This window comes from Castor canadensis, chromosome 10 (genome assembly GCF_047511655.1).
Source record: "Castor canadensis chromosome 10, mCasCan1.hap1v2, whole genome shotgun sequence".
In the NCBI taxonomy this organism is placed as follows: Eukaryota; Metazoa; Chordata; class Mammalia; order Rodentia; family Castoridae; genus Castor; species Castor canadensis.
The window spans coordinates 88662046-88685795 of NC_133395.1; the positions used below are offsets into that span (position 1 = coordinate 88662046).

The 23750-nt window shown below is 67.7% G+C and overlaps 10 non-coding genes across 10 annotated transcripts; all 10 read left to right on the forward strand.

Moving 5' to 3' along the window:
• Positions 1-1247: 1247 nt before the first annotated feature.
• Positions 1248-1366, forward strand: LOC141412019 (5S ribosomal RNA). Its single transcript, XR_012436858.1, has one exon. It is a non-coding gene; the product is annotated as a 5S ribosomal RNA (ribosomal RNA).
• A 2140-nt stretch (positions 1367-3506) lies between these two features.
• LOC141412020 (5S ribosomal RNA) lies at positions 3507-3625 on the forward strand. Its single transcript, XR_012436859.1, has one exon. It is a non-coding gene; the product is annotated as a 5S ribosomal RNA (ribosomal RNA).
• A 2145-nt stretch (positions 3626-5770) lies between these two features.
• On the forward strand, positions 5771-5889 carry LOC141412021 (5S ribosomal RNA). The gene has a single exon (XR_012436860.1). It is a non-coding gene; the product is annotated as a 5S ribosomal RNA (ribosomal RNA).
• A 2144-nt stretch (positions 5890-8033) lies between these two features.
• LOC141412022 (5S ribosomal RNA) lies at positions 8034-8152 on the forward strand. Its single transcript, XR_012436861.1, has one exon. It is a non-coding gene; the product is annotated as a 5S ribosomal RNA (ribosomal RNA).
• A 2144-nt stretch (positions 8153-10296) lies between these two features.
• Positions 10297-10415, forward strand: LOC141412023 (5S ribosomal RNA). The gene has a single exon (XR_012436862.1). It is a non-coding gene; the product is annotated as a 5S ribosomal RNA (ribosomal RNA).
• A 2145-nt stretch (positions 10416-12560) lies between these two features.
• Positions 12561-12679, forward strand: LOC141412024 (5S ribosomal RNA). The gene has a single exon (XR_012436863.1). It is a non-coding gene; the product is annotated as a 5S ribosomal RNA (ribosomal RNA).
• A 2140-nt stretch (positions 12680-14819) lies between these two features.
• Positions 14820-14938, forward strand: LOC141412026 (5S ribosomal RNA). Its single transcript, XR_012436865.1, has one exon. It is a non-coding gene; the product is annotated as a 5S ribosomal RNA (ribosomal RNA).
• A 2145-nt stretch (positions 14939-17083) lies between these two features.
• On the forward strand, positions 17084-17202 carry LOC141412027 (5S ribosomal RNA). The gene has a single exon (XR_012436866.1). It is a non-coding gene; the product is annotated as a 5S ribosomal RNA (ribosomal RNA).
• Positions 17203-19347: 2145 nt separating this feature from the next.
• On the forward strand, positions 19348-19466 carry LOC141412028 (5S ribosomal RNA). Its single transcript, XR_012436867.1, has one exon. It is a non-coding gene; the product is annotated as a 5S ribosomal RNA (ribosomal RNA).
• A 2147-nt stretch (positions 19467-21613) lies between these two features.
• On the forward strand, positions 21614-21732 carry LOC141412029 (5S ribosomal RNA). Its single transcript, XR_012436868.1, has one exon. It is a non-coding gene; the product is annotated as a 5S ribosomal RNA (ribosomal RNA).
• Positions 21733-23750: the final 2018 nt, after the last annotated feature.

The following is a 23750-nucleotide window of genomic DNA, read 5'->3' on the forward strand; positions in this document are numbered from 1 at the left end:
GATGGGGCTCTGTGCGTGAGGGCTTGCTCTTCCCCACCTACACCTGGCACGGCATCTAACACACACACACACACACACACACACCACGCAGAGACACCCAGACCACGCACGCACGCACGGGGACGCACCCTCCTCTCCCCCACCCCACACACGAGCAGCCGAAGGACAAGAGGGTATGGCTGGGGCCTGAGCGGGAACAAGCGAAGCCTTGGTTTGCGGCCCCTCGGCCAACTGCATCAGGATTTTTGTCTGGGCTCGGAGGCCAGAGGATCTCTGCCATTTGCTAGCAGGGCCAGGGATGGCAGGAGGGTGGGTACGGGGCTCAGCCAGGGCCAGTTCTGCTGGCACGATCCTGTAGCACGTGGCCGCGTAGCACGGGGCCGGGTCTGAAGGAGGCCAAGCAGGGGCACAAGACCCAGCAGCGGCACAGGGAAGAGGCCCAGGGCACCCAGGAGCAGACGAGACCCGGGAGTCGTGCGTGCTTGGCGTGGCCGCGGGCCCCGTGACGCCCGAGGACTCGAGTGCTCAGCCCCGTGTAGTGGCCGCGAAGGCCTGCCTGGGAGAAACGCCCCGGGAGGCCGGCAGGAACCCGGGATCGGAAGGGATGTGGAGGGGCCCCGGGTCGGAGGAGATGGCTTTGGCTGTGTTTGGTTTTGTTTCTTCTTCCCAAGATCCCGGGTGTGAAAGGGGCCAGAGGTGAAGTCCTGGGCTGGAAAGCCTCACGATTCAGCCCCGCAGCCCCAGGCCCTGAGTGTGGAGGAGGGCGGAGCGGGTCGGCGAAGGGCGCGGCTGCCGTTTTCCTGATGGGCTGGAGGGGCAGTGGCGCTTTCCGGACGAAGAGGACCGGAAGGGTCCCCGAGACCTCCGCTGGGAGCCACGCACCCACCCAAGGATACGGCTCCAGGAGGCGACGGAGGAGGGCGGCTGCTTGCCCTGGCCCGAGCTGTGCGTCCCCCGCCTTGGCCACAGCAGTGGACATTCCCAGAAGAACAAGCGCCCGAGAGCACTGAGAAATTTTCCCCCGAGAAAACTTGACCCTCGTCCTGGCAGCAGGACACCTCGGGAAGAAAGCCACCCAGCGGCCACCTGGGCGAGACCGGCTGCCCGAGCAGGCGCGCGGGGCCTCTGGCCGCTGGCCCCGGGCTGCCAGCCCCCACCCGGACTCCCAGCCGTGCCAGGAGAGCAGCGTGGAGACGCACGCCGGGGCCCTCGGCAGGCTCTTGGGGCTCCCGGAGGCGGCGGCTAGCGTCTACGGCCATACCACCCTGAACGCGCCCGATCTCGTCTGATCTCGGAAGCTAAGCAGGGTCGGGCCTGGTTAGTACTTGGATGGGAGACCGCCTGGGAATACCGGGTGCTGTAGGCTTTTGCTCCTCCCTCCCTCGCTGCTCCTTTTGTATTCGGGGACTTCGCCACCACCCCCCCCACCACCACCACCACCCCCAGCACCACCACCACCACCACCACCACAACGACCCACCGTGACCACGACCCCGACCCCGTCCGGGCCACCCGCCAGACCCACGCACACCGAATCCTCACAGCTACGTCCCCGAATCCTCTCCCCTCCCCACACTCTCCTGGGGCGCGCGCCCGCGACACGGGTCACCAGCGAGGTTGGTCCCAGGCCACGTTGGGGACCGCTCCCCAACTGCCCTCCAGGCGGGCGGGGAGGGACGTGCGGAAGCCATGAGAAAGTGGGTCCTGCACCCCAGCGGGCCCCACAGCGGGACGCGCCACACCTGGGCTCGCCACATGGTGGTGCACTGGGTCCAGGGCAAGACGCCAGGGGACAGAGAAGCAGGGAGCCTCAGTCGGGTGCTGCTCCACGTCGCGCTCCGTCGCTCAACCCAAGACAGGGCAGCCAGCGCGCGACCTCTACGTGGGATCCCGCCTCCCACGGCAGAGCCTGCGGTCACAGGGACAGAGGGAGCAGGCCGCCAGAGCTCCGGATGCCAGCGGCAGCTCCCCGTCCCGCTCAAAGGGAGGGAGGGCCGCTGGCGCCCAGTCGCCTGTGCCACCCTCCGGGTCTCAAAGCACTCCTCAGTCAGCTCAAGGACCGGGGCCACCTGGCCTTCGGGGTCACATGGGCTTGGGCACGACGGAAGGGACCGCTTGCCCCCGTGGAACAGACATTCTCCCCGTGGACAACCTCAGGTGCCGGGACCCTCTGCTCCGCCTTGGAAAACCCACCTTCTGCAATGTATGCCCAACGCAATCAGGCCGAGCAGATTGACCCCCTCGGCCCGGCCCCAGTGTGTGATGGGGCTCTGTGCGTGAGGGCTTGCTCTTCCCCACCTACACCTGGCACGGCATCTAACACACACACACACACACACACACCACGCAGAGACACCCAGACCACGCACGCACGCACGGGGACGCACCCTCCTCTCCCCCACCCCACACACGAGCAGCCGAAGGACAAGAGGGTATGGCTGGGGCCTGAGCGGGAACAAGCGAAGCCTTGGTTTGCGGCCCCTCGGCCAACTGCATCAGGATTTTTGTCTGGGCTCGGAGGCCAGAGGATCTCTGCCATTTGCTAGCAGGGCCAGGGATGGCAGGAGGGTGGGTACGGGGCTCAGCCAGGGCCAGTTCTGCTGGCACGATCCTGTAGCACGTGGCCGCGTAGCACGGGGCCGGGTCTGAAGGAGGCCAAGCAGGGGCACAAGACCCAGCAGCGGCACAGGGAAGAGGCCCAGGGCACCCAGGAGCAGACGAGACCCGGGAGTCGTGCGTGCTTGGCGTGGCCGCGGGCCCCGTGACGCCCGAGGACTCGAGTGCTCAGCCCCGTGTAGTGGCCGCGAAGGCCTGCCTGGGAGAAACGCCCCGGGAGGCCGGCAGGAACCCGGGATCGGAAGGGATGTGGAGGGGCCCCGGGTCGGAGGAGATGGCTTTGGCTGTGTTTGGTTTTGTTTCTTCTTCCCAAGATCCCGGGTGTGAAAGGGGCCAGAGGTGAAGTCCTGGGCTGGAAAGCCTCACGATTCAGCCCCGCAGCCCCAGGCCCTGAGTGTGGAGGAGGGCGGAGCGGGTCGGCGAAGGGCGCGGCTGCCGTTTTCCTGATGGGCTGGAGGGGCAGTGGCGCTTTCCGGACGAAGAGGACCGGAAGGGTCCCCGAGACCTCCGCTGGGAGCCACGCACCCACCCAAGGATACGGCTCCAGGAGGCGACGGAGGAGGGCGGCTGCTTGCCCTGGCCCGAGCTGTGCGTCCCCCGCCTTGGCCACAGCAGTGGACATTCCCAGAAGAACAAGCGCCCGAGAGCACTGAGAAATTTTCCCCCGAGAAAACTTGACCCTCGTCCTGGCAGCAGGACACCTCGGGAAGAAAGCCACCCAGCGGCCACCTGGGCGAGACCGGCTGCCCGAGCAGGCGCGCGGGGCCTCTGGCCGCTGGCCCCGGGCTGCCAGCCCCCACCCGGACTCCCAGCCGTGCCAGGAGAGCAGCGTGGAGACGCACGCCGGGGCCCTCGGCAGGCTCTTGGGGCTCCCGGAGGCGGCGGCTAGCGTCTACGGCCATACCACCCTGAACGCGCCCGATCTCGTCTGATCTCGGAAGCTAAGCAGGGTCGGGCCTGGTTAGTACTTGGATGGGAGACCGCCTGGGAATACCGGGTGCTGTAGGCTTTTGCTCCTCCCTCCCTCGCTGCTCCTTTTGTCTTCGGGGACTTCGCCACCACCCCCCCCACCACCACCACCACCCCCAGCACCACCACCACCACCACCACCACAACGACCCACCGTGACCACGACCCCGACCCCGTCCGGGCCACCCGCCAGACCCACGCACACCGAATCCTCACAGCTACGTCCCCGAATCCTCTCCCCTCCCCACACTCTCCTGGGGCGCGCGCCCGCGACACGGGTCACCAGCGAGGTTGGTCCCAGGCCACGTTGGGGACCGCTCCCCAACTGCCCTCCAGGCGGGCGGGGAGGGACGTGCGGAAGCCATGAGAAAGTGGGTCCTGCACCCCAGCGGGCCCCACAGCGGGACGCGCCACACCTGGGCTCGCCACAAGGTGGTGCACTGGGTCCAGGGCAAGACGCCAGGGGACAGAGAAGCAGGGAGCCTCAGTCGGGTGCTGCTCCACGTCGCGCTCCGTCGCTCAACCCAAGACAGGGCAGCCAGCGCGCGACCTCTACGTGGGATCCCGCCTCCCACGGCAGAGCCTGCGGTCACAGGGACAGAGGGCGCAGGCCGCCAGAGCTCCGGATGCCAGCGGCAGCTCCCCGTCCCGCTCAAAGGGAGGGAGGGCCGCCGCTGGCGCCCAGTCGCCTGTGCCACCCTCCGGGTCTCAAAGCACTCCTCAGTCAGCTCAAGGACCGGGGCCACCTGGCCTTCGGGGTCACATGGGCTTGGGCACGACGGAAGGGACCGCTTGCCCCCGTGGAACAGACATTCTCCCCGTGGACAACCTCAGGTGCCGGGACCCTCTGCTCCGCCTTGGAAAACCCACCTTCTGCAATGTATGCCCAACGCAATCAGGCCGAGCAGATTGACCCCCTCGGCCCGGCCCCAGTGTGTGATGGGGCTCTGTGCGTGAGGGCTTGCTCTTCCCCACCTACACCAGGCACGGCATCTAACACACACACACACACACACACACACCACGCAGAGACACCCAGACCACGCACGCACGCACGGGGACGCACCCTCCTCTCCCCCACCCCACACACGAGCAGCCGAAGGACAAGAAGGTATGGCTGGGGCCTGAGCGGGAACAAGCGAAGCCTTGGTTTGCGGCCCCTCGGCCAACTGCATCAGGATTTTTGTCTGGGCTCGGAGGCCAGAGGATCTCTGCCATTTGCTAGCAGGGCCAGGGATGGCAGGAGGGTGGGTACGGGGCTCAGCCAGGGCCAGTTCTGCTGGCACGATCCTGTAGCACGTGGCCGCGTAGCACGGGGCCGGGTCTGAAGGAGGCCAAGCAGGGGCACAAGACCCAGCAGCGGCACAGGGAAGAGGCCCAGGGCACCCAGGAGCAGACGAGACCCGGGAGTCGTGCGTGCTTGGCGTGGCCGCGGGCCCCGTGACGCCCGAGGACTCGAGTGCTCAGCCCCGTGTAGTGGCCGCGAAGGCCTGCCTGGGAGAAACGCCCCGGGAGGCCGGCAGGAACCCGGGATCGGAAGGGATGTGGAGGGGCCCCGGGTCGGAGGAGATGGCTTTGGCTGTGTTTGGTTTTGTTTCTTCTTCCCAAGATCCCGGGTGTGAAAGGGGCCAGAGGTGAAGTCCTGGGCTGGAAAGCCTCACGATTCAGCCCCGCAGCCCCAGGCCCTGAGTGTGGAGGAGGGCGGAGCGGGTCGGCGAAGGGCGCGGCTGCCGTTTTCCTGATGGGCTGGAGGGGCAGTGGCGCTTTCCGGACGAAGAGGACCGGAAGGGTCCCCGAGACCTCCGCTGGGAGCCACGCACCCACCCAAGGATACGGCTCCAGGAGGCGACGGAGGAGGGCGGCTGCTTGCCCTGGCCCGAGCTGTGCGTCCCCCGCCTTGGCCACAGCAGTGGACATTCCCAGAAGAACAAGCGCCCGAGAGCACTGAGAAATTTTCCCCCGAGAAAACTTGACCCTCGTCCTGGCAGCAGGACACCTCGGGAAGAAAGCCACCCAGCGGCCACCTGGGCGAGACCGGCTGCCCGAGCAGGCGCGCGGGGCCTCTGGCCGCTGGCCCCGGGCTGCCAGCCCCCACCCGGACTCCCAGCCGTGCCAGGAGAGCAGCGTGGAGACGCACGCCGGGGCCCTCGGCAGGCTCTTGGGGCTCCCGGAGGCGGCGGCTAGCGTCTACGGCCATACCACCCTGAACGCGCCCGATCTCGTCTGATCTCGGAAGCTAAGCAGGGTCGGGCCTGGTTAGTACTTGGATGGGAGACCGCCTGGGAATACCGGGTGCTGTAGGCTTTTGCTCCTCCCTCCCTCGCTGCTCCTTTTGTCTTCGGGGACTTCGCCACCACCCCCCCACCACCACCACCACCCCCAGCACCACCACCACCACCACCACCACAACGACCCACCGTGACCACGACCCCGACCCCGTCCGGGCCACCCGCCAGACCCACGCACACCGAATCCTCACAGCTACGTCCCCGAATCCTCTCCCCTCCCCACACTCTCCTGGGGCGCGCGCCCGCGACACGGGTCACCAGCGAGGTTGGTCCCAGGCCACGTTGGGGACCGCTCCCCAACTGCCCTCCAGGCGGGCGGGGAGGGACGTGCGGAAGCCATGAGAAAGTGGGTCCTGCACCCCAGCGGGCCCCACAGCGGGACGCGCCACACCTGGGCTCGCCACAAGGTGGTGCACTGGGTCCAGGGCAAGACGCCAGGGGACAGAGAAGCAGGGAGCCTCAGTCGGGTGCTGCTCCACGTCGCGCTCCGTCGCTCAACCCAAGACAGGGCAGCCAGCGCGCGACCTCTACGTGGGATCCCGCCTCCCACGGCAGAGCCTGCGGTCACAGGGACAGAGGGCGCAGGCCGCCAGAGCTCCGGATGCCAGCGGCAGCTCCCCGTCCCGCTCAAAGGGAGGGAGGGCCGCCGCTGGCGCCCAGTCGCCTGTGCCACCCTCCGGGTCTCAAAGCACTCCTCAGTCAGCTCAAGGACCGGGGCCACCTGGCCTTCGGGGTCACATGGGCTTGGGCACGACGGAAGGGACCGCTTGCCCCCGTGGAACAGACATTCTCCCCGTGGACAACCTCAGGTGCCGGGACCCTCTGCTCCGCCTTGGAAAACCCACCTTCTGCAATGTATGCCCAACGCAATCAGGCCGAGCAGATTGACCCCCTCGGCCCGGCCCCAGTGTGTGATGGGGCTCTGTGCGTGAGGGCTTGCTCTTCCCCACCTACACCAGGCACGGCATCTAACACACACACACACACACACACACACCACGCAGAGACACCCAGACCACGCACGCACGCACGGGGACGCACCCTCCTCTCCCCCACCCCACACACGAGCAGCCGAAGGACAAGAGGGTATGGCTGGGGCCTGAGCGGGAACAAGCGAAGCCTTGGTTTGCGGCCCCTCGGCCAACTGCATCAGGATTTTTGTCTGGGCTCGGAGGCCAGAGGATCTCTGCCATTTGCTAGCAGGGCCAGGGATGGCAGGAGGGTGGGTACGGGGCTCAGCCAGGGCCAGTTCTGCTGGCACGATCCTGTAGCACGTGGCCGCGTAGCATGGGGCCGGGTCTGAAGGAGGCCAAGCAGGGGCACAAGACACAGCAGCGGCACAGGGAAGAGGCCCAGGGCACCCAGGAGCAGACGAGACCCGGGAGTCGTGCGTGCTTGGCGTGGCCGCGGGCCCCGTGACGCCCGAGGACTCGAGTGCTCAGCCCCGTGTAGTGGCCGCGAAGGCCTGCCTGGGAGAAACGCCCCGGGAGGCCGGCAGGAACCCGGGATCGGAAGGGATGTGGAGGGGCCCCGGGTCGGAGGAGATGGCTTTGGCTGTGTTTGGTTTTGTTTCTTCTTCCCAAGATCCCGGGTGTGAAAGGGGCCAGAGGTGAAGTCCTGGGCTGGAAAGCCTCACGATTCAGCCCCGCAGCCCCAGGCCCTGAATGTGGAGGAGGGCGGAGCGGGTCGGCGAAGGGCGCGGCTGCCGTTTTCCTGATGGGCTGGAGGGGCAGTGGCGCTTTCCGGACGAAGAGGACCGGAAGGGTCCCCGAGACCTCCGCTGGGAGCCACGCACCCACCCAAGGATACGGCTCCAGGAGGCGACGGAGGAGGGCGGCTGCTTGCCCTGGCCCGAGCTGTGCGTCCCCCGCCTTGGCCACAGCAGTGGACATTCCCAGAAGAACAAGCGCCCGAGAGCACTGAGAAATTTTCCCCCGAGAAAACTTGACCCTCGTCCTGGCAGCAGGACACCTCGGGAAGAAAGCCACCCAGCGGCCACCTGGGCGAGACCGGCTGCCCGAGCAGGCGCGCGGGGCCTCTGGCCGCTGGCCCCGGGCTGCCAGCCCCCACCCGGACTCCCAGCCGTGCCAGGAGAGCAGCGTGGAGACGCACGCCGGGGCCCTCGGCAGGCTCTTGGGGCTCCCGGAGGCGGCGGCTAGCGTCTACGGCCATACCACCCTGAACGCGCCCGATCTCGTCTGATCTCGGAAGCTAAGCAGGGTCGGGCCTGGTTAGTACTTGGATGGGAGACCGCCTGGGAATACCGGGTGCTGTAGGCTTTTGCTCCTCCCTCCCTCGCTGCTCCTTTTGTCTTCGGGGACTTCGCCACCACCCCCCCACCACCACCACCACCCCCAGCACCACCACCACCACCACCACCACAACGACCCACCGTGACCACGACCCCGACCCCGTCCGGGCCACCCGCCAGACCCACGCACACCGAATCCTCACAGCTACGTCCCCGAATCCTCTCCCCTCCCCACACTCTCCTGGGGCGCGCGCCCGCGACACGGGTCACCAGCGAGGTTGGTCCCAGGCCACGTTGGGGACCGCTCCCCAACTGCCCTCCAGGCGGGCGGGGAGGGACGTGCGGAAGCCATGAGAAAGTGGGTCCTGCACCCCAGCGGGCCCCACAGCGGGACGCGCCACACCTGGGCTCGCCACAAGGTGGTGCACTGGGTCCAGGGCAAGACGCCAGGGGACAGAGAAGCAGGGAGCCTCAGTCGGGTGCTGCTCCACGTCGCCCTCCGTCGCTCAACCCAAGACAGGGCAGCCAGCGCGCGACCTCTACGTGGGATCCCGCCTCCCACGGCAGAGCCTGCGGTCACAGGGACAGAGGGCGCAGGCCGCCAGAGCTCCGGATGCCAGCGGCAGCTCCCCGTCCCGCTCAAAGGGAGGGAGGGCCGCCGCTGGCGCCCAGTCGCCTGTGCCACCCTCCGGGTCTCAAAGCACTCCTCAGTCAGCTCAAGGACCGGGGCCACCTGGCCTTCGGGGTCACATGGGCTTGGGCACGACGGAAGGGACCGCTTGCCCCCGTGGAACAGACATTCTCCCCGTGGACAACCTCAGGTGCCGGGACCCTCTGCTCCGCCTTGGAAAACCCACCTTCTGCAATGTATGCCCAACGCAATCAGGCCGAGCAGATTGACCCCCTCGGCCCGGCCCCAGTGTGTGATGGGGCTCTGTGCGTGAGGGCTTGCTCTTCCCCACCTACACCAGGCACGGCATCTAACACACACACACACACACACACACACCACGCAGAGACACCCAGACCACGCACGCACGCACGGGGACGCACCCTCCTCTCCCCCACCCCACACACGAGCAGCCGAAGGACAAGAGGGTATGGCTGGGGCCTGAGCGGGAACAAGCGAAGCCTTGGTTTGCGGCCCCTCGGCCAACTGCATCAGGATTTTTGTCTGGGCTCGGAGGCCAGAGGATCTCTGCCATTTGCTAGCAGGGCCAGGGATGGCAGGAGGGTGGGTACGGGGCTCAGCCAGGGCCAGTTCTGCTGGCACGATCCTGTAGCACGTGGCCGCGTAGCACGGGGCCGGGTCTGAAGGAGGCCAAGCAGGGGCACAAGACCCAGCAGCGGCACAGGGAAGAGGCCCAGGGCACCCAGGAGCAGACGAGACCCGGGAGTCGTGCGTGCTTGGCGTGGCCGCGGGCCCCGTGACGCCCGAGGACTCGAGTGCTCAGCCCCGTGTAGTGGCCGCGAAGGCCTGCCTGGGAGAAACGCCCCGGGAGGCCGGCAGGAACCCGGGATCGGAAGGGATGTGGAGGGGCCCCGGGTCGGAGGAGATGGCTTTGGCTGTGTTTGGTTTTGTTTCTTCTTCCCAAGATCCCGGGTGTGAAAGGGGCCAGAGGTGAAGTCCTGGGCTGGAAAGCCTCACGATTCAGCCCCGCAGCCCCAGGCCCTGAGTGTGGAGGAGGGCGGAGCGGGTCGGCGAAGGGCGCGGCTGCCGTTTTCCTGATGGGCTGGAGGGGCAGTGGCGCTTTCCGGACGAAGAGGACCGGAAGGGTCCCCGAGACCTCCGCTGGGAGCCACGCACCCACCCAAGGATACGGCTCCAGGAGGCGACGGAGGAGGGCGGCTGCTTGCCCTGGCCCGAGCTGTGCGTCCCCCGCCTTGGCCACAGCAGTGGACATTCCCAGAAGAACAAGCGCCCGAGAGCACTGAGAAATTTTCCCCCGAGAAAACTTGACCCTCGTCCTGGCAGCAGGACACCTCGGGAAGAAAGCCACCCAGCGGCCACCTGGGCGAGACCGGCTGCCCGAGCAGGCGCGCGGGGCCTCTGGCCGCTGGCCCCGGGCTGCCAGCCCCCACCCGGACTCCCAGCCGTGCCAGGAGAGCAGCGTGGAGACGCACGCCGGGGCCCTCGGCAGGCTCTTGGGGCTCCCGGAGGCGGCGGCTAGCGTCTACGGCCATACCACCCTGAACGCGCCCGATCTCGTCTGATCTCGGAAGCTAAGCAGGGTCGGGCCTGGTTAGTACTTGGATGGGAGACCGCCTGGGAATACCGGGTGCTGTAGGCTTTTGCTCCTCCCTCCCTCGCTGCTCCTTTTGTCTTCGGGGACTTCGCCACCACCCCCCCCACCACCACCACCACCCCCAGCACCACCACCACCACCACCACCACAACGACCCACCGTGACCACGACCCCGACCCCGTCCGGGCCACCCGCCAGACCCACGCACACCGAATCCTCACAGCTACGTCCCCGAATCCTCTCCCCTCCCCACACTCTCCTGGGGCGCGCGCCCGCGACACGGGTCACCAGCGAGGTTGGTCCCAGGCCACGTTGGGGACCGCTCCCCAACTGCCCTCCAGGCGGGCGGGGAGGGACGTGCGGAAGCCATGAGAAAGTGGGTCCTGCACCCCAGCGGGCCCCACAGCGGGACGCGCCACACCTGGGCTCGCCACAAGGTGGTGCACTGGGTCCAGGGCAAGACGCCAGGGGACAGAGAAGCAGGGAGCCTCAGTCGGGTGCTGCTCCACGTCGCGCTCCGTCGCTCAACCCAAGACAGGGCAGCCAGCGCGCGACCTCTACGTGGGATCCCGCCTCCCACGGCAGAGCCTGCGGTCACAGGGACAGAGGGCGCAGGCCGCCAGAGCTCCGGATGCCAGCGGCAGCTCCCCGTCCCGCTCAAAGGGAGGGAGGGCCGCCGCTGGCGCCCAGTCGCCTGTGCCACCCTCCGGGTCTCAAAGCACTCCTCAGTCAGCTCAAGGACCGGGGCCACCTGGCCTTCGGGGTCACATGGGCTTGGGCACGACGGAAGGGACCGCTTGCCCCCGTGGAACAGACATTCTCCCCGTGGACAACCTCAGGTGCCGGGACCCTCTGCTCCGCCTTGGAAAACCCACCTTCTGCAATGTATGCCCAACGCAATCAGGCCGAGCAGATTGACCCCCTCGGCCCGGCCCCAGTGTGTGATGGGGCTCTGTGCGTGAGGGCTTGCTCTTCCCCACCTACACCTGGCACGGCATCTAACACACACACACACACACACACACACCACGCAGAGACACCCAGACCACGCACGCACGCACGGGGACGCACCCTCCTCTCCCCCACCCCACACACGAGCAGCCGAAGGACAAGAGGGTATGGCTGGGGCCTGAGCGGGAACAAGCGAAGCCTTGGTTTGCGGCCCCTCGGCCAACTGCATCAGGATTTTTGTCTGGGCTCGGAGGCCAGAGGATCTCTGCCATTTGCTAGCAGGGCCAGGGATGGCAGGAGGGTGGGTACGGGGCTCAGCCAGGGCCAGTTCTGCTGGCACGATCCTGTAGCACGTGGCCGCGTAGCACGGGGCCGGGTCTGAAGGAGGCCAAGCAGGGGCACAAGACCCAGCAGCGGCACAGGGAAGAGGCCCAGGGCACCCAGGAGCAGACGAGACCCGGGAGTCGTGCGTGCTTGGCGTGGCCGCGGGCCCCGTGACGCCCGAGGACTCGAGTGCTCAGCCCCGTGTAGTGGCCGCGAAGGCCTGCCTGGGAGAAACGCCCCGGGAGGCCGGCAGGAACCCGGGATCGGAAGGGATGTGGAGGGGCCCCGGGTCGGAGGAGATGGCTTTGGCTGTGTTTGGTTTTGTTTCTTCTTCCCAAGATCCCGGGTGTGAAAGGGGCCAGAGGTGAAGTCCTGGGCTGGAAAGCCTCACGATTCAGCCCCGCAGCCCCAGGCCCTGAGTGTGGAGGAGGGCGGAGCGGGTCGGCGAAGGGCGCGGCTGCCGTTTTCCTGATGGGCTGGAGGGGCAGTGGCGCTTTCCGGACGAAGAGGACCGGAAGGGTCCCCGAGACCTCCGCTGGGAGCCACGCACCCACCCAAGGATACAGCTCCAGGAGGCGACGGAGGAGGGCGGCTGCTTGCCCTGGCCCGAGCTGTGCGTCCCCCGCCTTGGCCACAGCAGTGGACATTCCCAGAAGAACAAGCGCCCGAGAGCACTGAGAAATTTTCCCCCGAGAAAACTTGACCCTCGTCCTGGCAGCAGGACACCTCGGGAAGAAAGCCACCCAGCGGCCACCTGGGCGAGACCGGCTGCCCGAGCAGGCGCGCGGGGCCTCTGGCCGCTGGCCCCGGGCTGCCAGCCCCCACCCGGACTCCCAGCCGTGCCAGGAGAGCAGCGTGGAGACGCACGCCGGGGCCCTCGGCAGGCTCTTGGGGCTCCCGGAGGCGGCGGCTAGCGTCTACGGCCATACCACCCTGAACGCGCCCGATCTCGTCTGATCTCGGAAGCTAAGCAGGGTCGGGCCTGGTTAGTACTTGGATGGGAGACCGCCTGGGAATACCGGGTGCTGTAGGCTTTTGCTCCTCCCTCCCTCGCTGCTCCTTTTGTCTTCGGGGACTTCGCCACCACCCCCCCCACCACCACCACCACCCCCAGCACCACCACCACCACCACCACCACAACGACCCACCGTGACCACGACCCCGACCCCGTCCGGGCCACCCGCCAGACCCACGCACACCGAATCCTCACAGCTACGTCCCCGAATCCTCTCCCCTCCCCACACTCTCCTGGGGCGCGCGCCCGCGACACGGGTCACCAGCGAGGTTGGTCCCAGGCCACGTTGGGGACCGCTCCCCAACTGCCCTCCAGGCGGGCGGGGAGGGACGTGCGGAAGCCATGAGAAAGTGGGTCCTGCACCCCAGCGGGCCCCACAGCGGGACGCGCCACACCTGGGCTCGCCACATGGTGGTGCACTGGGTCCAGGGCAAGACGCCAGGGGACAGAGAAGCAGGGAGCCTCAGTCGGGTGCTGCTCCACGTCGCGCTCCGTCGCTCAACCCAAGACAGGGCAGCCAGCGCGCGACCTCTACGTGGGATCCCGCCTCCCACGGCAGAGCCTGCGGTCACAGGGACAGAGGGAGCAGGCCGCCAGAGCTCCGGATGCCAGCGGCAGCTCCCCGTCCCGCTCAAAGGGAGGGAGGGCCGCTGGCGCCCAGTCGCCTGTGCCACCCTCCGGGTCTCAAAGCACTCCTCAGTCAGCTCAAGGACCGGGGCCACCTGGCCTTCGGGGTCACATGGGCTTGGGCACGACGGAAGGGACCGCTTGCCCCCGTGGAACAGACATTCTCCCCGTGGACAACCTCAGGTGCCGGGACCCTCTGCTCCGCCTTGGAAAACCCACCTTCTGCAATGTATGCCCAACGCAATCAGGCCGAGCAGATTGACCCCCTCGGCCCGGCCCCAGTGTGTGATGGGGCTCTGTGCGTGAGGGCTTGCTCTTCCCCACCTACACCTGGCACGGCATCTAACACACACACACACACACACACACCACGCAGAGACACCCAGACCACGCACGCACGCACGGGGACGCACCCTCCTCTCCCCCACCCCACACACGAGCAGCCGAAGGACAAGAGGGTATGGCTGGGGCCTGAGCGGGAACAAGCGAAGCCTTGGTTTGCGGCCCCTCGGCCAACTGCATCAGGATTTTTGTCTGGGCTCGGAGGCCAGAGGATCTCTGCCATTTGCTAGCAGGGCCAGGGATGGCAGGAGGGTGGGTACGGGGCTCAGCCAGGGCCAGTTCTGCTGGCACGATCCTGTAGCACGTGGCCGCGTAGCACGGGGCCGGGTCTGAAGGAGGCCAAGCAGGGGCACAAGACCCAGCAGCGGCACAGGGAAGAGGCCCAGGGCACCCAGGAGCAGACGAGACCCGGGAGTCGTGCGTGCTTGGCGTGGCCGCGGGCCCCGTGACGCCCGAGGACTCGAGTGCTCAGCCCCGTGTAGTGGCCGCGAAGGCCTGCCTGGGAGAAACGCCCCGGGAGGCCGGCAGGAACCCGGGATCGGAAGGGATGTGGAGGGGCCCCGGGTCGGAGGAGATGGCTTTGGCTGTGTTTGGTTTTGTTTCTTCTTCCCAAGATCCCGGGTGTGAAAGGGGCCAGAGGTGAAGTCCTGGGCTGGAAAGCCTCACGATTCAGCCCCGCAGCCCCAGGCCCTGAGTGTGGAGGAGGGCGGAGCGGGTCGGCGAAGGGCGCGGCTGCCGTTTTCCTGATGGGCTGGAGGGGCAGTGGCGCTTTCCGGACGAAGAGGACCGGAAGGGTCCCCGAGACCTCCGCTGGGAGCCACGCACCCACCCAAGGATACGGCTCCAGGAGGCGACGGAGGAGGGCGGCTGCTTGCCCTGGCCCGAGCTGTGCGTCCCCCGCCTTGGCCACAGCAGTGGACATTCCCAGAAGAACAAGCGCCCGAGAGCACTGAGAAATTTTCCCCCGAGAAAACTTGACCCTCGTCCTGGCAGCAGGACACCTCGGGAAGAAAGCCACCCAGCGGCCACCTGGGCGAGACCGGCTGCCCGAGCAGGCGCGCGGGGCCTCTGGCCGCTGGCCCCGGGCTGCCAGCCCCCACCCGGACTCCCAGCCGTGCCAGGAGAGCAGCGTGGAGACGCACGCCGGGGCCCTCGGCAGGCTCTTGGGGCTCCCGGAGGCGGCGGCTAGCGTCTACGGCCATACCACCCTGAACGCGCCCGATCTCGTCTGATCTCGGAAGCTAAGCAGGGTCGGGCCTGGTTAGTACTTGGATGGGAGACCGCCTGGGAATACCGGGTGCTGTAGGCTTTTGCTCCTCCCTCCCTCGCTGCTCCTTTTGTCTTCGGGGACTTCGCCACCACCCCCCCCACCACCACCACCACCCCCAGCACCACCACCACCACCACCACCACAACGACCCACCGTGACCACGACCCCGACCCCGTCCGGGCCACCCGCCAGACCCACGCACACCGAATCCTCACAGCTACGTCCCCGAATCCTCTCCCCTCCCCACACTCTCCTGGGGCGCGCGCCCGCGACACGGGTCACCAGCGAGGTTGGTCCCAGGCCACGTTGGGGACCGCTCCCCAACTGCCCTCCAGGCGGGCGGGGAGGGACGTGCGGAAGCCATGAGAAAGTGGGTCCTGCACCCCAGCGGGCCCCACAGCGGGACGCGCCACACCTGGGCTCGCCACAAGGTGGTGCACTGGGTCCAGGGCAAGACGCCAGGGGACAGAGAAGCAGGGAGCCTCAGTCGGGTGCTGCTCCACGTCGCGCTCCGTCGCTCAACCCAAGACAGGGCAGCCAGCGCGCGACCTCTACGTGGGATCCCGCCTCCCACGGCAGAGCCTGCGGTCACAGGGACAGAGGGCGCAGGCCGCCAGAGCTCCGGATGCCAGCGGCAGCTCCCCGTCCCGCTCAAAGGGAGGGAGGGCCGCCGCTGGCGCCCAGTCGCCTGTGCCACCCTCCGGGTCTCAAAGCACTCCTCAGTCAGCTCAAGGACCGGGGCCACCTGGCCTTCGGGGTCACATGGGCTTGGGCACGACGGAAGGGACCGCTTGCCCCCGTGGAACAGACATTCTCCCCGTGGACAACCTCAGGTGCCGGGACCCTCTGCTCCGCCTTGGAAAACCCACCTTCTGCAATGTATGCCCAACGCAATCAGGCCGAGCAGATTGACCCCCTCGGCCCGGCCCCAGTGTGTGATGGGGCTCTGTGCGTGAGGGCTTGCTCTTCCCCACCTACACCAGGCACGGCATCTAACACACACACACACACACACACACACCACGCAGAGACACCCAGACCACGCACGCACGCACGGGGACGCACCCTCCTCTCCCCCACCCCACACACGAGCAGCCGAAGGACAAGAAGGTATGGCTGGGGCCTGAGCGGGAACAAGCGAAGCCTTGGTTTGCGGCCCCTCGGCCAACTGCATCAGGATTTTTGTCTGGGCTCGGAGGCCAGAGGATCTCTGCCATTTGCTAGCAGGGCCAGGGATGGCAGGAGGGTGGGTACGGGGCTCAGCCAGGGCCAGTTCTGCTGGCACGATCCTGTAGCACGTGGCCGCGTAGCACGGGGCCGGGTCTGAAGGAGGCCAAGCAGGGGCACAAGACCCAGCAGCGGCACAGGGAAGAGGCCCAGGGCACCCAGGAGCAGACGAGACCCGGGAGTCGTGCGTGCTTGGCGTGGCCGCGGGCCCCGTGACGCCCGAGGACTCGAGTGCTCAGCCCCGTGTAGTGGCCGCGAAGGCCTGCCTGGGAGAAACGCCCCGGGAGGCCGGCAGGAACCCGGGATCGGAAGGGATGTGGAGGGGCCCCGGGTCGGAGGAGATGGCTTTGGCTGTGTTTGGTTTTGTTTCTTCTTCCCAAGATCCCGGGTGTGAAAGGGGCCAGAGGTGAAGTCCTGGGCTGGAAAGCCTCACGATTCAGCCCCGCAGCCCCAGGCCCTGAGTGTGGAGGAGGGCGGAGCGGGTCGGCGAAGGGCGCGGCTGCCGTTTTCCTGATGGGCTGGAGGGGCAGTGGCGCTTTCCGGACGAAGAGGACCGGAAGGGTCCCCGAGACCTCCGCTGGGAGCCACGCACCCACCCAAGGATACGGCTCCAGGAGGCGACGGAGGAGGGCGGCTGCTTGCCCTGGCCCGAGCTGTGCGTCCCCCGCCTTGGCCACAGCAGTGGACATTCCCAGAAGAACAAGCGCCCGAGAGCACTGAGAAATTTTCCCCCGAGAAAACTTGACCCTCGTCCTGGCAGCAGGACACCTCGGGAAGAAAGCCACCCAGCGGCCACCTGGGCGAGACCGGCTGCCCGAGCAGGCGCGCGGGGCCTCTGGCCGCTGGCCCCGGGCTGCCAGCCCCCACCCGGACTCCCAGCCGTGCCAGGAGAGCAGCGTGGAGACGCACGCCGGGGCCCTCGGCAGGCTCTTGGGGCTCCCGGAGGCGGCGGCTAGCGTCTACGGCCATACCACCCTGAACGCGCCCGATCTCGTCTGATCTCGGAAGCTAAGCAGGGTCGGGCCTGGTTAGTACTTGGATGGGAGACCGCCTGGGAATACCGGGTGCTGTAGGCTTTTGCTCCTCCCTCCCTCGCTGCTCCTTTTGTCTTCGGGGACTTCGCCACCACCCCCCCACCACCACCACCACCCCCAGCACCACCACCACCACCACCACCACAACGACCCACCGTGACCACGACCCCGACCCCGTCCGGGCCACCCGCCAGACCCACGCACACCGAATCCTCACAGCTACGTCCCCGAATCCTCTCCCCTCCCCACACTCTCCTGGGGCGCGCGCCCGCGACACGGGTCACCAGCGAGGTTGGTCCCAGGCCACGTTGGGGACCGCTCCCCAACTGCCCTCCAGGCGGGCGGGGAGGGACGTGCGGAAGCCATGAGAAAGTGGGTCCTGCACCCCAGCGGGCCCCACAGCGGGACGCGCCACACCTGGGCTCGCCACAAGGTGGTGCACTGGGTCCAGGGCAAGACGCCAGGGGACAGAGAAGCAGGGAGCCTCAGTCGGGTGCTGCTCCACGTCGCGCTCCGTCGCTCAACCCAAGACAGGGCAGCCAGCGCGCGACCTCTACGTGGGATCCCGCCTCCCACGGCAGAGCCTGCGGTCACAGGGACAGAGGGCGCAGGCCGCCAGAGCTCCGGATGCCAGCGGCAGCTCCCCGTCCCGCTCAAAGGGAGGGAGGGCCGCCGCTGGCGCCCAGTCGCCTGTGCCACCCTCCGGGTCTCAAAGCACTCCTCAGTCAGCTCAAGGACCGGGGCCACCTGGCCTTCGGGGTCACATGGGCTTGGGCACGACGGAAGGGACCGCTTGCCCCCGTGGAACAGACATTCTCCCCGTGGACAACCTCAGGTGCCGGGACCCTCTGCTCCGCCTTGGAAAACCCACCTTCTGCAATGTATGCCCAACGCAATCAGGCCGAGCAGATTGACCCCCTCGGCCCGGCCCCAGTGTGTGATGGGGCTCTGTGCGTGAGGGCTTGCTCTTCCCCACCTACACCAGGCACGGCATCTACACACACACACACACACACACACACACCACGCAGAGACACCCAGACCACGCACGCACGCACGGGGACGCACCCTCCTCTCCCCCACCCCACACACGAGCAGCCGAAGGACAAGAGGGTATGGCTGGGGCCTGAGCGGGAACAAGCGAAGCCTTGGTTTGCGGCCCCTCGGCCAACTGCATCAGGATTTTTGTCTGGGCTCGGAGGCCAGAGGATCTCTGCCATTTGCTAGCAGGGCCAGGGATGGCAGGAGGGTGGGTACGGGGCTCAGCCAGGGCCAGTTCTGCTGGCACGATCCTGTAGCACGTGGCCGCGTAGCACGGGGCCGGGTCTGAAGGAGGCCAAGCAGGGGCACAAGACCCAGCAGCGGCACAGGGAAGAGGCCCAGGGCACCCAGGAGCAGACGAGACCCGGGAGTCGTGCGTGCTTGGCGTGGCCGCGGGCCCCGTGACGCCCGAGGACTCGAGTGCTCAGCCCCGTGTAGTGGCCGCGAAGGCCTGCCTGGGAGAAACGCCCCGGGAGGCCGGCAGGAACCCGGGATCGGAAGGGATGTGGAGGGGCCCCGGGTCGGAGGAGATGGCTTTGGCTGTGTTTGGTTTTGTTTCTTCTTCCCAAGATCCCGGGTGTGAAAGGGGCCAGAGGTGAAGTCCTGGGCTGGAAAGCCTCACGATTCAGCCCCGCAGCCCCAGGCCCTGAGTGTGGAGGAGGGCGGAGCGGGTCGGCGAAGGGCGCGGCTGCCGTTTTCCTGATGGGCTGGAGGGGCAGTGGCGCTTTCCGGACGAAGAGGACCGGAAGGGTCCCCGAGACCTCCGCTGGGAGCCACGCACCCACCCAAGGATACGGCTCCAGGAGGCGACGGAGGAGGGCGGCTGCTTGCCCTGGCCCGAGCTGTGCGTCCCCCGCCTTGGCCACAGCAGTGGACATTCCCAGAAGAACAAGCGCCCGAGAGCACTGAGAAATTTTCCCCCGAGAAAACTTGACCCTCGTCCTGGCAGCAGGACACCTCGGGAAGAAAGCCACCCAGCGGCCACCTGGGCGAGACCGGCTGCCCGAGCAGGCGCGCGGGGCCTCTGGCCGCTGGCCCCGGGCTGCCAGCCCCCACCCGGACTCCCAGCCGTGCCAGGAGAGCAGCGTGGAGACGCACGCCGGGGCCCTCGGCAGGCTCTTGGGGCTCCCGGAGGCGGCGGCTAGCGTCTACGGCCATACCACCCTGAACGCGCCCGATCTCGTCTGATCTCGGAAGCTAAGCAGGGTCGGGCCTGGTTAGTACTTGGATGGGAGACCGCCTGGGAATACCGGGTGCTGTAGGCTTTTGCTCCTCCCTCCCTCGCTGCTCCTTTTGTCTTCGGGGACTTCGCCACCACCCCCCCCACCACCACCACCACCCCCAGCACCACCACCACCACCACCACCACAACGACCCACCGTGACCACGACCCCGACCCCGTCCGGGCCACCCGCCAGACCCACGCACACCGAATCCTCACAGCTACGTCCCCGAATCCTCTCCCCTCCCCACACTCTCCTGGGGCGCGCGCCCGCGACACGGGTCACCAGCGAGGTTGGTCCCAGGCCACGTTGGGGACCGCTCCCCAACTGCCCTCCAGGCGGGCGGGGAGGGACGTGCGGAAGCCATGAGAAAGTGGGTCCTGCACCCCAGCGGGCCCCACAGCGGGACGCGCCACACCTGGGCTCGCCACAAGGTGGTGCACTGGGTCCAGGGCAAGACGCCAGGGGACAGAGAAGCAGGGAGCCTCAGTCGGGTGCTGCTCCACGTCGCGCTCCGTCGCTCAACCCAAGACAGGGCAGCCAGCGCGCGACCTCTACGTGGGATCCCGCCTCCCACGGCAGAGCCTGCGGTCACAGGGACAGAGGGCGCAGGCCGCCAGAGCTCCGGATGCCAGCGGCAGCTCCCCGTCCCGCTCAAAGGGAGGGAGGGCCGCCGCTGGCGCCCAGTCGCCTGTGCCACCCTCCGGGTCTCAAAGCACTCCTCAGTCAGCTCAAGGACCGGGGCCACCTGGCCTTCGGGGTCACATGGGCTTGGGCACGACGGAAGGGACCGCTTGCCCCCGTGGAACAGACATTCTCCCCGTGGACAACCTCAGGTGCCGGGACCCTCTGCTCCGCCTTGGAAAACCCACCTTCTGCAATGTATGCCCAACGCAATCAGGCCGAGCAGATTGACCCCCTCGGCCCGGCCCCAGTGTGTGATGGGGCTCTGTGCGTGAGGGCTTGCTCTTCCCCACCTACACCAGGCACGGCATCTAACACACACACACACACACACACACACACCACGCAGAGACACCCAGACCACGCACGCACGCACGGGGACGCACCCTCCTCTCCCCCACCCCACACACGAGCAGCCGAAGGACAAGAGGGTATGGCTGGGGCCTGAGCGGGAACAAGCGAAGCCTTGGTTTGCGGCCCCTCGGCCAACTGCATCAGGATTTTTGTCTGGGCTCGGAGGCCAGAGGATCTCTGCAATTTGCTAGCAGGGCCAGGGATGGCAGGAGGGTGGGTACGGGGCTCAGCCAGGGCCAGTTCTGCTGGCACGATCCTGTAGCACGTGGCCGCGTAGCACGGGGCCAGGTCTGAAGGAGGCCAAGCAGGGGCACAAGACCCAGCAGCGGCACAGGGAAGAGGCCCAGGGCACCCAGGAGCAGACGAGACCCGGGAGTCATGCGTGCTTGGCGTGGCCGCGGGCCCCGTGACGCCCGAGGACTCGAGTGCTCAGCCCCGTGTAGTGGCCGCGAAGGCCTGCCTGGGAGAAACGCCCCGGGAGGCCGGCAGGAACCCGGGATCGGAAGGGATGTGGAGGGGCCCCGGGTCGGAGGAGATGGCTTTGGCTGTGTTTGGTTTTGTTTCTTCTTCCCAAGATCCCGGGTGTGAAAGGGGCCAGAGGTGAAGTCCTGGGTTGGAAAGCCTCACGATTCAGCCCCGCAGCCCCAGGCCCTGAGTGTGGAGGAGGGCGGAGCGGGTCGGCGAAGGGCGCGGCTGCCGTTTTCCTGATGGGCTGGAGGGGCAGTGGCGCTTTCCGGACGAAGAGGACCGGAAGGGTCCCCGAGACCTCCGCTGGGAGCCACGCACCCACCCAAGGATACGGCTCCAGGAGGCGACGGAGGAGGGCGGCTGCTTGCCCTGGCCCGAGCTGTGCGTCCCCCGCCTTGGCCACAGCAGTGGACATTCCCAGAAGAACAAGCGCCCGAGAGCACTGAGAAATTTTCCCCTGAGAAAACTTGACCCTCGTCCTGGCAGCAGGACACCTCGGGAAGAAAGCCACCCAGCGGCCACCTGGGCGAGACCGGCTGCCCGAGCAGGCGCGCGGGGCCTCTGGCCGCTGGCCCCGGGCTGCCAGCCCCCACCCGGACTCCCAGCCGTGCCAGGAGAGCAGCGTGGAGACGCACGCCGGGGCCCTCGGCAGGCTCTTGGGGCTCCCGGAGGCGGCGGCTAGCGTCTACGGCCATACCACCCTGAACGCGCCCGATCTCGTCTGATCTCGGAAGCTAAGCAGGGTCGGGCCTGGTTAGTACTTGGATGGGAGACCGCCTGGGAATACCGGGTGCTGTAGGCTTTTGCTCCTCCCTCCCTCGCTGCTCCTTTTGTCTTCGGGGACTTCGCCACCACCCCCCCACCACCACCACCACCCCCAGCACCACCACCACCACCACCACCACAACGACCCACCGTGACCACGACCCCGACCCCGTCCGGGCCACCCGCCAGACCCACGCACACCGAATCCTCACAGCTACGTCCCCGAATCCTCTCCCCTCCCCACACTCTCCTGGGGCGCGCGCCCGCGACACGGGTCACCAGCGAGGTTGGTCCCAGGCCACGTTGGGGACCGCTCCCCAACTGCCCTCCAGGCGGGCGGGGAGGGACGTGCGGAAGCCATGAGAAAGTGGGTCCTGCACCCCAGCGGGCCCCACAGCGGGACGCGCCACACCTGGGCTCGCCACAAGGTGGTGCACTGGGTCCAGGGCAAGACGCCAGGGGACAGAGAAGCAGGGAGCCTCAGTCGGGTGCTGCTCCACGTCGTGCTCCGTCGCTCAACCCAAGACAGGGCAGCCAGCGCGCGACCTCTACGTGGGATCCCGCCTCCCACGGCAGAGCCTGCGGTCACAGGGACAGAGGGCGCAGGCCGCCAGAGCTCCGGATGCCAGCGGCAGCTCCCCGTCCCGCTCAAAGGGAGGGAGGGCCGCCGCTGGCGCCCAGTCGCCTGTGCCACCCTCCGGGTCTCAAAGCACTCCTCAGTCAGCTCAAGGACCGGGGCCACCTGGCCTTCGGGGTCACATGGGCTTGGGCACGACGGAAGGGACCGCTTGCCCCCGTGGAACAGACATTCTCCCCGTGGACAACCTCAGGTGCCGGGACCCTCTGCTCCGCCTTGGAAAACCCACCTTCTGCAATGTATGCCCAACGCAATCAGGCCGAGCAGATTGACCCCCTCGGCCCGGCCCCAGTGTGTGATGGGGCTCTGTGCGTGAGGGCTTGCTCTTCCCCACCTACACCAGGCACGGCATCTAACACACACACACACACACACACACACCACGCAGAGACACCCAGACCACGCACGCACGCACGGGGACGCACCCTCCTCTCCCCCACCCCACACACGAGCAGCCGAAGGACAAGAGGGTATGGCTGGGGCCTGAGCGGGAACAAGCGAAGCCTTGGTTTGCGGCCCCTCGGCCAACTGCATCAGGATTTTTGTCTGGGCTCGGAGGCCAGAGGATCTCTGCCATTTGCTAGCAGGGCCAGGGATGGCAGGAGGGTGGGTACGGGGCTCAGCCAGGGCCAGTTCTGCTGGCACGATCCTGTAGCACGTGGCCGCGTAGCACGGGGCCGGGTCTGAAGGAGGCCAAGCAGGGGCACAAGACCCAGCAGCGGCACAGGGAAGAGGCCCAGGGCACCCAGGAGCAGACGAGACCCGGGAGTCGTGCGTGCTTGGCGTGGCCGCGGGCCCCGTGACGCCCGAGGACTCGAGTGCTCAGCCCCGTGTAGTGGCCGCGAAGGCCTGCCTGGGAGAAACGCCCCGGGAGGCCGGCAGGAACCCGGGATCGGAAGGGATGTGGAGGGGCCCCGGGTCGGAGGAGATGGCTTTGGCTGTGTTTGGTTTTGTTTCTTCTTCCCAAGATCCCGGGTGTGAAAGGGGCCAGAGGTGAAGTCCTGGGCTGGAAAGCCTCACGATTCAGCCCCGCAGCCCCAGGCCCTGAGTGTGGAGGAGGGCGGAGCGGGTCGGCGAAGGGCGCGGCTGCCGTTTTCCTGATGGGCTGGAGGGGCAGTGGCGCTTTCCGGACGAAGAGGACCGGAAGGGTCCCCGAGACCTCCGCTGGGAGCCACGCACCCACCCAAGGATACGGCTCCAGGAGGCGACGGAGGAGGGCGGCTGCTTGCCCTGGCCCGAGCTGTGCGTCCCCCGCCTTGGCCACAGCAGTGGACATTCCCAGAAGAACAAGCGCCCGAGAGCACTGAGAAATTTTCCCCCGAGAAAACTTGACCCTCGTCCTGGCAGCAGGACACCTCGGGAAGAAAGCCACCCAGCGGCCACCTGGGCGAGACCGGCTGCCCGAGCAGGCGCGCGGG